Below are 15344 nucleotides of genomic sequence, written 5' to 3' on the forward strand. Positions count from 1 at the left end.
AAATATGAATGACATGCAGACAGCTGCAAAGCATCAACATTTCAGCGCCTCCATCAGTCAGTGTTCCGCGTCCAAACAGCTATATGCTGTATCAAACCAGCTCATTGGCAAAAGTAGAGAACTGTTGCTGCCTAAAAAACATTCCTCCTCAGGATCTCCCTGATGCTTTTAGTAATTATTTTAATGACAAAATTGTAAACATACGACAAGAACTGGATGCTAGCCCACCAGAGGACCGATTTAATGATTTTAAAGGAAACTTAATGACATGTTTTAGACATATTTCTGGAAAAGCTGTAAGAGATTTTATTCTTAAATCTCCAATTAAGAACTGTGACCTTGATCCATTGCCCACTAACCTTTTGAAATTATGTCTTGATGAACTTCTCCCGTTGATCACCAGAATTATTAATCATTCTCTAGAGTGAGATGTCTTAAATTGGCCATTGTCACCCCTCTTTTGAAAAAAGCACAATTTGGACACAAATCAGCTAAAGAACTATAGACCTGTCTCTAATCTTTCTTTCATTTCTAAAATCATTGAAAAAAGTTGTGTTACATCAGCTCCAGGAACATCTTGATGAAAACGGCCTGCTTGAAACTTGTCAGTCAGCTTTTTGGATAAGCCAAAGCACATTATCAGTGTCAGTATCAGAAGCTCAAGGAGGTATCACTGCGTTCGGACAAATCCATATACGCTACACCACATCTGCCAAGCAGATGCCTGACCAGCAGCGTAACCCAAAGCGCTTAGCCAGGCCTTGAGGGAAAAGAAAAACAACAAAGAAAAAAAACCAACCCCCCCAAAACAACAACAACAACAACAACAAACAAACCCCAAAACAAAACAAAACATTAAATGAAAATAAAATGAAAAGACAATAATGATAAATAAATGTAAAACATGCAGACACACATTTACACACACACACACACACACACACACACACACACACACACACACGCCTAACAGATATGCAACAAACACAGAAACAGCCCTTCTTTCGGTGACAGATAGTCTCCTCTCAATTACAGACAAAAGACTTATATCTGTTGTGGCATTTTTAGATATGTCAGCGGCATTTGATACAATTAACCACCAAATTCTTATCAACCGTCTTAGCGCTACCTTTGGCATTAAATCTACTGCTTTAAAATGGTTTTCTTCATATCTTTCAAATCGTCAATTCAAGGTTAAAGAAAAACATTGCACCTCTAAAGTTATACCTCTTGTGTTTGGTGTCCCGCAGGGGTCAGTCTTAGGTCTCATCTTGTTCACTTTGTACACTTAGCCTTTGTCTGACATTTTCAAAAGGCATTCATTTTGTTACCATAAATATGCAGATGACACAGAATTACAAAAAGCCGCTCCACCATCTGATTTTAAAACAGTCATTACTGAATTGGAAACTTGTGTAGTTGATGCAAAAACATGGATGGACAAAAACAAGCTAGAGCTCAATGAAGACAAAACTGAACTCAGCTGTAGGAGACCTAACTTATCTTAATTAAGGCAGCAAAAAACAGCAATGGAAAACAATGCAGACTACTGGGAGTCCGTATTTGCCAAAATACGCTTTTTATGCAAACTGGCAAATCCCTTCGACTCAGAAAACGCCAAGATTCAGTCATCTTCCAGAAGAGTGCTGAAGTGTTCTCCTTGTGCAGACAGGAACAAACCGAAATGATTGAAAAAGCCCTGGTCGGTCTCTGTGGTGGTAGGACATGACAGTTTGAAGACACTGCGACAATTGAAATACACCCAGAAAATTGCAATCTTGCAGCAAAGCAGCACCACACCTCTGCACCTTCTACCAGGTGCAAAAATGGATGAGTACACGTGAGAAGGATTCCATCCATATGAATCCAACAGCTTGGGGTCAGGATATTTCTGATATCATGTTTCCTGTTTTGACATACATTACTGTTGCACCTGAAGAGCTTCTTCAAGTGCAACTGTAAAACAGAAGGTCAGTCCTCTAAATACTCCTGTCGTTTTCATGCACTCGTCGTGCAGAAACAGTGCATGTTGGATGTGTGGAATGTAAGAGGCAGAGCTGCATTAACTTAGTCAGCAGTATGAACAGTCTTGTCGATCGAACCATTTACAAAACGATTTAGACTCTCCTTGAAAAGTAACCCTTTTTTCTCTTTTTTTTTGGGAAAAAAAAAGAATAGCAAAATGTATCATCATCATGGCCTGGCTTCGCTGACGAAGATCTAAGAAGGGCGTTGTCCACGTCTGATGCAGGCACGCTCATGGCTGACACGGCCAATGCGGGAAAAGCAGAGTCGGCCGCAGCGGTTGCAAGGGAAAGTCTGGTCTGGGTTCGCGGCTGCAGCGTCGTGGTTCTTCCTCCTGCGTTTGTCCTCAAGGCTGGCCCTGCGGTTGTTTTCGAAGGAGGAGACAGCTTGGTGGATGGTGCGTCGCCAAGTCTCTCGATCAGCGGCTACTGCGGACCACTGGCGATGGTCAATGTGACAGGCACCAAGAGCTTTCTTCATGGAGTCTTTGTATCTCTTCTTGGGTGCTCCTCTGTCACGGTGGCCAGTGGACAGTTCGCCATACAGCGCGATCTTGGGCAGGCGGTGGTCCTCCATCCTGGACACGTGCCCTGCCCAACGTAGCTGGGTCTTTAGCAGCACTGCCTCGATGCTGATAGTCTTTGCCTGCTCCAGGACCTCGGCATTTGTGATGTAGTCACTCCAGTGGATGCTGAGGATGGTGCTAAGGCAGCGCTGGTGAAAGCGATCAAGCAGTCGTATGTGGTGCCGGTAGGTGACCCAGGTTTCGGAGCCATACAACAGGGTGGGCAGTAAAACAGCTCTGTACACGCTGATCTTTGTGTCTTTCTTCAGGTGTTTATTGTTCCACACTCTCTTGTACAGCCTGCCGAATGCGCTGTTTGCCTTTGCAAGTCAAAATGTATAGGTTTGTCCTATATGTAAACTACAGCCTGAGATAAAGAGTTATTTGCGCATATATCTGACGTCTGCAGTACGAATTTTGGTTCTTGGCCCGACTACTGTTTCTGACAGTTTGAAAGTAGCCTCTACATAAGAAAAAAGAACCCCATGAACTACTGTTTCACCCTTCCTTTTTTGGAACCCTTTGTTATTTTGTTGGCTTTTTCTCCATTGTGATTGTACAGGGTATGGAGAATGTGAAAATAGGGGTATTTTTCTGTGTACAGCAGTTTTTTTTTTGTTTTTTTTTCTCGCGCTTTGAAAGTGGCTAAACTCGTCTCAGAGGAGCTTAAAACAAACTGAAAAAAAGGGATGTTGAATGGCTATTGGAGGCAGGTTAAGAAAAGAGGACTGAGAGAACAAAAGAGCACAACACCGAGGAAAGAGAGCGTTTTTTAAGTTAAAAGTAAAAAGAAGATCTGACACTGACAAGTATTCTAAGAATTATATTCTTTCACTTGCACTTTTTGTCCAAATGCTGTGACGCCTTCTTGAGAAACTGAAACTGATCTGCTCTCTCTCTCTCTCTCTCTCATGCACAACCACTGACACACACACACACACTTACACATACGCACAGAGAGAGAGAGAGAGAGAGAGAGAGAGAGAGAGAGAGAGAGAGAGAGAGAGATTTCGTATGCACAAATTTCTTCTGACAGAAATGGCCACCATAGACCTTGATTTTCTTCCTTTTCAGCGAGCAACAAACCGCACAAGTGAAGACACGTCATGCCGCTTTTCAGGCATGTGTACGCACTGCTTGTATGGTCGTCCCTTTGTGTCAGATGCAAAAGCAATTTAAAAAAAATAATTTTCGATTATTTTCCCCATCATAAATCGGTAAACTTTATACAGTGGCATCATACACACAAAAAACTACTTAATGATGCAAGAAAACATTGGAAAGGAATTTCCTTGTACACAAGCCAATTTTTTCGCTCATATTATTGGACCAAGAGTATCAGCTGTCACCGCCCTCAACTGACTTCCTCGGTTCCTGGATGTCCTGGTGTTGTGGCATGTTGAGTGAGCCTCTCAAGAGGTCCCTTCTACCCTTCAATTTTATCTTCACCCAGACAACTTCAGAGTCGGAGTCAAGATTTTCCTCTTCCGATGAAGCAATATCTTTGCGCACCAGTATTAAGACACCTCCCCTTGTAGTGGTGTTTTTTTGTGTGAGTCTTTCCTGTACACATGGCAGTCATCTGGGAAGACCGCTGGATTTAGTATCCTTACTCAACCATGAATGACAGCCACAAACGATGCCAGGTTTGATGTAATGTGTCACTGTTTCAAGCTCAGCTGTCTTGTTTTCCACCTTCAGATCCTTCTTCTCAGAAAGTCTTAACCCGGTGAAGTAAATATGTATATGACAGGAAAACTGTATGCCAAAGTTTCTGTGAACAGAATGACATCACGCTTAGACAAAGGAAGTCTTTTATCTGGTGATAAATATTAGTGAATATGTTAGAAATGAAATGCACCTTAAACATGTATCATGGGATCAGCAGGACAGTATCCACATACTAAGGATTGTTCTTGTGGACCAGGGAGTCGTAACGCACTCACACCAATGCACGGGAAGCTGTCCGTCACCTTGCCCCCCGGCACCTTGTGTTGCTCCGGGTTTCACGTCATGGGTATCTTGGGGTCTCGCTGATCAGTGAGCAGTCCTGTTCTGTGGACCCTATTTCTGGCTGGCCTTCAACTGTTTGACAGTTTGCATGACTGTCTGCTCGTGGGACTTTGGGGGACTGGTTCTCGATGTTCTCGTTCACTGGCCGAACGTCTAATGGCTGCGTAACAAACGTCTGCCTGCTGTCATCTGCTGTCACTGCAGGGTGATGTAGCTGGAGTGTTGCCAAGGAAATCGTGGTGAATAAACTGCATCTGCACCATTTCTGCCACAAGGATGGTGTGTTCACTGGTATGGTGGCCATGTCTCATGCAGTTATAGCAATCACAGAGGGAAGGGTTCCGGACTCCATTCCAGGGTTGGGACGTGGATGGTCACTAGGGCACTGGGAAGGGACAAAAGGTCGGGAAAGTGTTAATAGCTGAATTGTCACCGGCGACAATTTGGGGGACCTCAGTTAATCGCTGATTTGTCGTCGTTATTTTCTTCACTGAGTGTTCATGACTAATTGTTTTGCTTTCGGGGTAGAGGGGGGAGGGGCGGGGGTGGTGGGGGTTGGGGGGCGGGGGGTATTCTGTGTATTTGCGTGCTAAGCTCGGAAGTATGTCTATGTTACCCCAGGTCTATGTTCTCCCAGGTACATGTTTTCCAAGGTTTATATTGCCCCACGTTTATGTCTACCCAAGCCAGCCATGGTCAGTGGTGGTGACTGGTAGTCAGCAGTGGTGGTCAGTGGTAATCAGTCGTCAGTGAGCAGCGGTGGTCAGTGGTCAGCAGTGGCCAATGGTCATAATGTTCAGTTGTGACCAGTAGTCAGTAGTGGTCAGTAGTAGTCACTGGCCATTAGTGGTCAGCAGTCAGTAGTGGTCAGCGGTAGTCAGTGATCAGCGGTGGTCAGTGGTCAATAGTGGTTAGAGGTGGTTAGTAGACAGCAGTGGTCAGCGGTCAGTTGTGGTACGTAAATGAGTCATTGATCAGTAGTGGCCAGTGCCCAGAGTGGTCAATGGTGGTCATCCGAGGACGGTGGACAGCGGTCAGTAGTGGCCAGCAGAGGTGGTAGTGGTCAGTAGTGGTGAGCGGTCAAGACCGGTTAAAAAAGTACCAATATTGCAGAAGATATTATAGTGGTCAGCAGTGGCTCTAGACCTAGGGGGATATAGACCTGGAGGAACATATACCCGTGGCAATATAGACCATGGGGAAACAGCTGGAAAACATAAATCGGGGTGAACTTAGATCTAGGGGAACACAGACCTGGGGGAATATAGACCCGGGGGGACTTAGACCTGGGGGGGACTTAGACCTGAGTGAAAGAAAATTTTGGGAAACATAGGGCTGACCCCAATAAGCTCATGTACACAAACATGTATTATCTTATTTTGAATCATTTTTCTTTTTGTGTTTTTTCCCCTCCATCTTTCTTTTTTTCTTTCCTTAATCCATTCATTTCTTCTTTCCCCTTATTTCGTTTTCAACTGTTCTTTGCTTGTCATATTTCTTCTTTAAATTCCCATTTCTCTTTCTTTCTTTTCTTCCAGTCCCCATTTTGCTCTTTTTTTCTTTCTTTCATTCCCTGCTTCTTCATTACTTTCTTCTTTTTGACTTCCTTTCGTCTTCAACACAGCAAAACAAACGGCGACAATTTAGCATTCACAAAATAACCGCTGATTTGTCGCCGATAAGCTGAATTGTTGCCGATCGGCGGCATTTCAGCGGTTAACAGCACACCACCGTGGCAACAAATCCGCGGTTAATGGAGGTCCACCAAATTGTAGCTGGCGACTGTTCAACGGAGGCGACAATTCAGCGGTTAACAACAGTCCACAGTTATCAGTCGTGTGAGTCTGACAACCACTGTAGTGTCTGATATCATTGGAATCATCTGGATTATCTTTGTCTCACACTGCACTGGTCAAAATATTTTTTTTATCGTTCTTTGTTTAGGAGGACTACAAAGTCAAGGGCTGGCGGCAGAAGTGGTATTTGGACCAAACTCAAAGACATGATACTTTCTGCCTGTGCTGTTCACAGTGCACTGTGTCTGGTCAGTGTTACGTAACATGATGAGCGTCGACCTCTCCACGGTGTTGTGCTATCTCTGGCAGCGGAGTGCTTGGCACATGAAAGATCCCTGTGCGTGTCCCCCAGTGGTTTCCGACCTGGATGTGTTGGGAAGACGTTCTTGTCAAACATCGAAGCAGGACTGCCGTTCATGACACCATGACGCCTCTTGTTCCCTTTTGTGTCTCCAATAGCTTGGAGAAAAGGAGTGAGTTCGGCCTTTATCGGGTGTGTATGCCCACGGTTTCTCGCAATCCCGCGAATTGCGAGAGGAACGACCACGATTTCTCTCAAAGAGAAAAAGAAAAGAGAAAAAGTGGGGCGACGACAACGACGATCATGATAACGACAGTGGCGTTAGCGAAGGCATGAACAGTAATGACACTAAACACAACTATTTATTGTATTTCACATAAGACGTATCACTGCAGTTCAGGTCAGGTCATTAGATCTGCTACTGGTAACCTGTAATCCAGTACAACCTGTTCAGGGTCGGGTTGCCGGCGACTAAACCGGCACTCCCACTGCTCCCTTCCGGGACTGGTGAGGCGGGTGGCTAGACACCCTTATGGAGATCCATAAAAGGGCGTCAGCTCAGGAGAGCCACCGACGGCCATCTAGCTCCACCGTGCTGTGTGCATGCCACACGCAGTTGGCCCCCGGGGTGTGTCTACCCATGCATGCGAAGTCTGGATCCGGCAGAATCTGCGGAAGAAACCTATCGGTTCAACGGAGAGGAAGGCTGTTACAGCAACGCACTGTGGAGTGCAGAGAGCAAGATGAGACACCGAAAGGTTATCTTGGTCATCCACTGCATCCGTGCTCATCCTCCAGTCATCTCGACTTAGTCTTGCCACTGCAAATTGGTGGACCCGGACGAGAGAGTGAGGTCGACGTTGCGCAACTCTTCACTTTAAGCAAACTCATCGCGCAAGTCATCAGTCATCCAAAATGACCTTTCATCCTTCATCATTTCATCACCCCCAAGTCCTGTGGCGACAGGCGAGCGACGAAACGACAGGTGTGGGTACACTGGCAGTCGCAGCCGCAGACCTGCACGCAGGCGGCTCAGGCCATAGGGTCGTTCTTCGTCGACAGGAGCAGCGATGGAGCTCGGCAGCCGTCTGAGCGTCTGAGCAGCCCTCTTTAGGAATGCACTGCTCACCTCCCTGGCATGAGGAAGGGGCTAGAAAAGGTGCCCTAAAAATTGCCTGCTCCATATCACCCAGGCCAGCATACCGCGGCTGGCGGGGACCCTACATCAGCGGTCGAAACAAAAAGAAAGAAAAAAAACAAGGATCGTTCCTCTCACCATTGGTGCTTGGAACATAAGGACTCTCCTGGACAGAGATAACGCGGACAGACCCCAAAGGAGAACGGCGCTAGTTGCATCCGAACTCGCCAGATACAACATTGACATCGCAGCCTTGAGTGAGACTCGGCTTGCAGGCGAAGGCGAGCTCTGTGAACGGGGATCTGGTTACACCTTCTTCTGGAGTGGACGAGGAAGCGAAGAGCGACGTGAGGCTGGCGTTGGTTTTGCAGTAAAAACAGCACTTGTCAGCAAGCTAGCTGGAATCCCAAAGGGAGTCAACGATAGGCTTATGACCATGAAACTCCCACTGGCATCTGGCCAGAAGCACCTCACCATTGTCAGTGCCTACGCCCCAACCATGACCAACCCGGATGAAGTGAAGGCGAAGTTCTACGAGGACCTTCACTCTGTCATTGCTGCTATCCCTAAAGCAGACAAGCTCATCATTCTTGGGGACTTCAATGCTAGAGTTGGCTCTGACTACATCTCCTGGGATGGAGTGATTGGAAAGCACGGTGTGGGCCACTGCAACCCAAATGGATTGCTTTTGCTTCAGACTTGTGCAGAGCACGAACTGCTGATAACCAACACAGTTTTCTGCCTCCCTACCCGTAACAGGACGTCATGGATGCACCCACGCTCAAAGCATTGGCATCTCATCGATTACGTCATCGTCAGGAAAAGGGATAGGCAAGATGTACGTGTAACAAAGACCATGTGCGGCGCCGAGTGTTGGACAGACCATCGCCTTGTAGTCTCGAAGCTGAATATTCGAATCCAGCCCAAGAGACGCCCCCAAGGCCAGAAGGCTCCAAAACGGCTCAACATCACTAAGCTGAATAACATCACCATCAAACAGTCCTTTATGGAGCTGCTGGAAGATCGTCTGGAATCCGCCTCTCTGGACAACCAGAATGTGGAGTCTGACTGGAGGACCCTGCGTGAGCTGATCTATAGTACAGCTTCAGAGACTCTGGGACCCATGACCAGAAAGCACAAAGACTGGTTTGATGAAAACTGTGATGAAATCAAGCAGCTTCTGGATGAGAAACGCCGTCTGCAACAAGCCGACCAGAGCAACCCAAAGTCCACATCAAAAAAGGATGCGTACGATGCCATCCGCAGGACTGTTCAGCAAAAGTTACGCTAGATGCAGGATAAGTGGCTGAGTGACAAAGCTGATGAGATCCAGGGATATGCTGACAGGCACGATATGAAGAGGTTCTATGATGCCTTAAAAGAAGTCTACGGCCCCACATCCTCAGGATCATCCCCCCTCCTCAGTGCAGATGGAAATACCTTGATCACCGAGAAGGAGAAAATTCTCGAACGCTGGGCTGAGCACTTCAACAGTGTCTTAAATCGCCCTTCCTCCATAAATGATGAAGCCATAGACCGTCTCCCACAAGTCCCCATCAACGAAACACTGGACGATCCGCCAACACTTCTTGAGACCCAGAAAGCAATCCATCTGCTATCCAGTGGCAAAGCACCTGGCTCAGACTCCATACCAGCAGAGGTCTACAAGGATGGAGGCACTGTGCTGACTGAGAAGCTCCATCAGCTGTACTCACTCATGTGGAAAGAAGAGACGATCCCCCAGGATTTCAAAGATGCATCTATCATTCACTTGTACAAGCGAAAGGGGAACCGGCAAGCCTGTGATAACCATCGGGGCATTTCCTTGCTCTCCATCGCAGGCAAGATACTTGCCAGGATCCTACTAAACCGCCTCACAGCACACCTTGACCAAGGTCATTTGCCTGAGAGCCAATGTGGATTCCGGAAAGAGCGCGGAACCACCGACATGGTGTTTGCTGCAAGGCAGCTGCAAGAGAAATGTCAGGAGCAAAATGCTGATCTGTTCTCCACTGATGTCGACCTCACTAAGGCCTTCGACACCGTGAGTAGAGAGGGACTGTGGAAGATCATGGCCAAGTATGGATGCCCTCGGAAATTTATTTCCTTGGTCAGCCAATTCCATGAAGGCATGCAGGCTCGAGTCCAGGACAATGGCGAAACATCTGCTCCTTTTGCTGTCACAAATGGTGTCAAGCAAGGTTGCGTCCTGGCTCCAACGCTGTTCAGCCTCATGTTCTCTGCAATGCTTACCGATGCCTTCAGAGATGGCGATGTTGGAATCGGCCTAAAGTACCGAACAGATGGCAAGTTGTTTAACCTCAGAAGGCTTCAAGCAAAAACGAAGGTCATGACAGACATCATCAGAGACTTTTTGTTTGCTGATGATTGTGCCCTCAACGCTGGATCTGAAGCTGACATGCAACTCAGCGTCGACAAGTTTGCCACTGCCAGCAGGAACTTCGGCCTTACCATCAGCACGAGGAAAACTGAAGTTCTCCATCAGCCAGCCCCAGGGAAACCCTACGTTGAGCCCAACATCACAGTCAACGGTCAGAGACTCAGTGCGGTGGAGCGGTTCACATACCTTGGCAGCACACTGTCACGAAATGCGACCATCGACGATGAAGTGAACGTCAGGATTGCAAGAGCAAGCGCAACTTTTGGTAGAGTCAATGCAAATGTCTGGAACAGAAGAGGCATTAGTCTTGAGACCAAGCTAAAGGTCTACAGAGCAGTAGTTCTCCCCACACTACTGTACGCCTGCGAAACTTGGACAGTGTACCAACGACATGCCAAGAAGCTGAACCACTTCCACACAACATGCCTCAGGAAGCTACTGAACATCAAGTGGCAAGACAGGACCCCAGACACAGAGGTGCTCGCAAAAGCCACCCTTCCCAGCATCTTCACCATCCTGATGCAGTCCCAGCTTCGCTGGGCTGGACACGTGGCGCGCATGCCAGACCATCGGCTGCCCAAAAGGCTCTTCTATGGCGAGCTGCAACAAGGGAAGAGATCACACGGAGGTCAGAAGAAGCGCTTCAGAGATACTCTGAAAGTCTCTCTTAAAGCGTTTGATATCAACCCTGGCTCCTGGGAGGAATCTGCAGTGGACCGTGACAAATGGCGCGCTGCTGTGCACAAAGGCGCCAAGTTGTGCGAGGCCAACAGGACTGCTGCAGCTGTTCACAAGAGGCGGGCCAGAACGTCACGGGCAAACAAGCTCCCTGACAATGATATGCCTGTCTTTGTCTGCCCCAACTGTCAGCGAACATTTCGTGCGCAGATTGGACTATTCAGCCATCTGCGCATTCACAGATAGATTCATGAGCATCCCCACCCCCACCCCACCACCACCCTCCCCCCATCCCCCAGCTGGATGACAACGATGGTCATCATCGATCTCGATGGACACACCACATCACTGCAGTGCATCGACCTCAAATTCAACATCGACAGCAATAGCAAACAACGAAATCCATGCAATGTGTGTAACTCAAACAGAAATATAATATAATATTATATAATATAATATAATATAATATAATATAATATAATATAACTTGAATCGAATCTTTCCATGATGTTGTGAATATCTTCAAAATGATTAAACTTTCTTCAAAAATGTGATAGCGAAAATGGTGTTTCACAATGCTTTACCCTCACGTAGGGCGAGTGAAAACTGGACCAGGTAGTTTTGATGTTTGTTGTGCAACCTTTTCTGTCACATTTAGAATGATCTTTATTTCATGATCACTCATTTGCCCATCTGTTTGAGTCAGCATCCTTTCGCATGCACGATTGCACTGAAAATAGATGATCGATTTAATAGAAGACACGTAGAACATGCCACTCACTCACTCATTCACTCATTGACACACACATAGATTCACACTTTTTCTAAACCAAGATTGTGCCTTCATCTTCACCGTGTATTGTTGATGCCTTCACTAACGCCATTGTCATTATCATTATCGTCGTTGTCGTGTCCCCCATTTCTCGTTTCTTTTGCTCTCTCTCATTTTTCTCTTAGATCTGCACTAGGAAAAGACTAGAAACCATCTCCGATGACAAAGGAAATATTTTTGATAGATATAAAGGGGACTTCCCACGATTTCTCGCAACTGAGAGAAAACGTGGGAGGGGAACGAACATGATTTCTCGCAATCCCTCGATTTCTCTCACTTTGAGAGGAATTATGGAATTGCGAGAAATCGCGGGCTCACAGGGTGGGTTTCCATTGTTCTTTGCCACATCAAGTCGTTCGACTACTGTCGTTTGTGTGTGGTCATCAGGATTGAGTTCCACCCATTCTTGGTTATATATTCGCGCTTGTGTGCGTCTTCCTCTGCAGTCCCTGAGGTGATTGTTTCCGTTGGTGTGCTCGGTTTTTATTGCTCTTGTTGACAGTCGACGTTTCCAGAAATATGCTTTCTTGCCAGCCTCAGAGAATCTGATTCAGACGTCGTCAGGTTCGAAGCAACTCAGGCGTTCAGTGTGTTTGTCATCTCTCCGTCGTCTGCTTTAGCCAGATTATAGGATGGACAACCTTTTGCACCATGTCGTCTTCTGTCCGGCGTTTCCTGTCTCGGTGGTTCCTATTGCACCACTGAATGCACGCACTGATCATTGTCTTCTTCCAAACTTTCGTACATGTTGTAGAAACATATGTTGTTGCGTCAAGAGAACGATTTTAATTTATCCATTTTATTGTCTATTTTCTTCCTCACACCAACGAAGAAGTCCCTCCACAGGTACAGGTTGTCAAACTCTTGCTCTTGTGTGTTGCATTCGTTAGCAACAGTACTCGTGTCATGCTTCAGCTGGTCATTCTGCTGCTGAAAGGAATGAACTCGATTCCTCCCGAAACCTGGAGGGGGTCAGGCTGGTGTTCTCTTGACCCACTCCCGGGAGGGTCACTACCTTGTCGTGGTCGGGAGGCTTAGTGGCCAGTGATCGAGCGAGCTATGTCGGCGGGGGCATCAGTGCTTCTTGGGGTTTGGTGCTCTGGTCCCAGGTCTTAATTGACAGCCTACATAGCCATCGTAGCTGTTAGGGCTGAATAAGTGGTGGTTTTGTACTGATGCCCCTGATAGGGCTTCCCATGCCGAACAGGTCGTGAGTGAGGCCCAAACTAAACGTGACCCACTGTCCCTTTCGCTGTTCTCTATTCTTCTTTTTACCGCCTCTTTTCTGTCCTCAGCTCCCCATCAAGCCTTCTTTTCCACATTCTTTTTTCTCTGCGGCCTTCTTCAGGCCTGCCGTGTTTGCCGTGCGGCGCGACCTGTGATGGAGGGGAATGAGATCCTGGGGATTGAGAGAGCACGCTGCTCTCAACACATCCCTTTGGCTCGGACCTCTCCTAAGACAGGCGGCACACATTGGCCCGTGTGTGTCAATCGGCTACCCCTTCGTGGGGCTGGGTCAAGACTGGCAGTTTAGTGGCTAGCGAAGATAACCCCCGTAGTGCTCGGTTCTCTGTCCCGGGAGCTGGGCATGATCGGGGGGGAACACGTTGGAGCTAGACTGTTGGTCGTATATCCCTCCCGAAACCTGGAAGGGGTCAAGCTGGTGTTCCCTTGACCCTGGCCCCTAAGTTGGACCCCATGGTGGGTGGGTAAGGGAGGGATGAATTTACATTTTTTTCAACATGACTTCCAAAAAATCACACTCTGGAAAAAGACGGCGGCAGGGAACGGACGACTCAGACTCCAATTCGGAGGTCGTTGAGACCTCTGGATTTTGGCCATCGTGGCTTGTGATGGAGGGAGCTGATGACGACAAGCCCTTGTCGGCTCTCAGCCCCTTTGCTATCCAGAAGGGCTTTCAGTGTCTGGCAGGATCGCTGAAATCCATCGAGGCTGAGGAGCGGAGCATTTTTAGTTCAGACAGAGTCCAAAAGGCAGACACAGCTCCTTCTCAAGGCGACCACTTTCGTGGATAGGGCGGTGAAGGTTTCCCCTCACAAAGGTCTCAACTGCTCAAAGGGGGTCATCAGATGCCCGGAGTTGAAAGGTGTGTCTGAGGCTGAAAGCAAGAGCGAGCTGTCCTCTCAGGGAGTGACCGACGTGTACAGGGTGACGGTGAGGAAGGGGTCGGACAGTCCCGACCAACACTTTCTTCCTCACCTTCTGCTGCCCGGATGTCCCCAAGGACATTCGGGTCGGATACCTGATAGTTAGTGTAAGCCTGTATGTGCCGTCCCCTCTGAGATGTTTTAAATGCCAGAAATTCGGACACATGAGAGACCGATGTAAGGAGGAAGAGGCGTGTGGCACCTGTTCGAAGGCGGCGCACCAGGGCGATTGTGTCAGTGCAGCCCAGTGTGCGAACTGCGGAGGTGGCCACCCGTCCTCATCGAAGGACTGCCCCGCCTGGAAAAAAGAAAAACAAATCCAGAAGGTCAAGACAGAAAAGAAGTTATCCTTCTTTGAGGCAAAGAAACAGGTGGAGGCCGCGTCGCCCAAGGCGTCGTACACCTCTGTCGTCAGACCCAGGACGGTGGACGTCGCGGTCCAGACGACGTCCACAGGGACGCAGACGGACGACTTACCCACCTCGTCGGAACCGTTGGCCTTGGGTGGAGGCGCCGTGTCCACCCCTTCCCATTCTGTGCGGCAGTCCTCAGGGGCTGCTGGGTGGGAGCGGAAAACCTCGGGCGGAGGCACGTTGTCCGCCTCCCGCCCCACCCCACCCCCCGGCACCCCTCGCCCCGCCTCTCGTCTGCCTGGCCCTCCGGCTGGCGGAAGTGGCCGGAAACCCCCCGTACCTCCAAAACTCAAGGAGGGGAGGGTTGCGGCCTCAGCGGGATCGGGAGGGGCCGAGGTCGTGGATATTCCGACTCGGTCGGAATCCGAAAAAGTAATTTGTAAAAATAAATACTCCATCCTGGCCGACCTTGAGCCACCGCAAGCAGAGGAGCAGGGGGTAGCGATGGAATAGGCTGCTGCTTTATTTTTTTTTAACCTTTTTAATGGCAGTGATCCACTGGAACATCCGGGGTTTCTACGCCAATTTTCAGGAACTCCAGCTGCTTTGTCGTGCTTTGAAACCTTCAGTGCTGGCGCTGCAGGAGACTCTGCAAAGAGATGGCAAGGTTTTATCTCTCTCTGGTTTTAACTCAGTTTTTAAACCCGCTCAACCGAAGCAAGAGGGATTGACGGGAGGTGTTGCTCTTTTTATTCACAAGTCCCTTGTATACAGTACAGTTTTTTAAGCACCCCTTTACAGGCAGTGGCAGTGAGAGTCACACTTGAGAAAACCATCACTGCCTGTTCTCTCTACCTTCCTCCTTCCGTCCGTGTTCTGAGGCAGGACCTCATGAACCTGGTCGACCAGCTCCCACGTCCGGTTTTACTGTTGGGCGACTTCAATGGACACTCCCCGCTCTGGGGAAGTGAGATGACATCAGCCCGAGGTCTTCTCTTGGAAAACCTTCTTTCCGACATGGACTTGTGCTGTCTTAACGACAAGTCTCCCACTTACCTTCATCTGCCCTCTGGA

The sequence above is a fragment of the Babylonia areolata genome, chromosome 24, assembly GCF_041734735.1.
Source record: "Babylonia areolata isolate BAREFJ2019XMU chromosome 24, ASM4173473v1, whole genome shotgun sequence".
In the NCBI taxonomy this organism is placed as follows: Eukaryota; Metazoa; Mollusca; class Gastropoda; order Neogastropoda; family Buccinidae; genus Babylonia; species Babylonia areolata.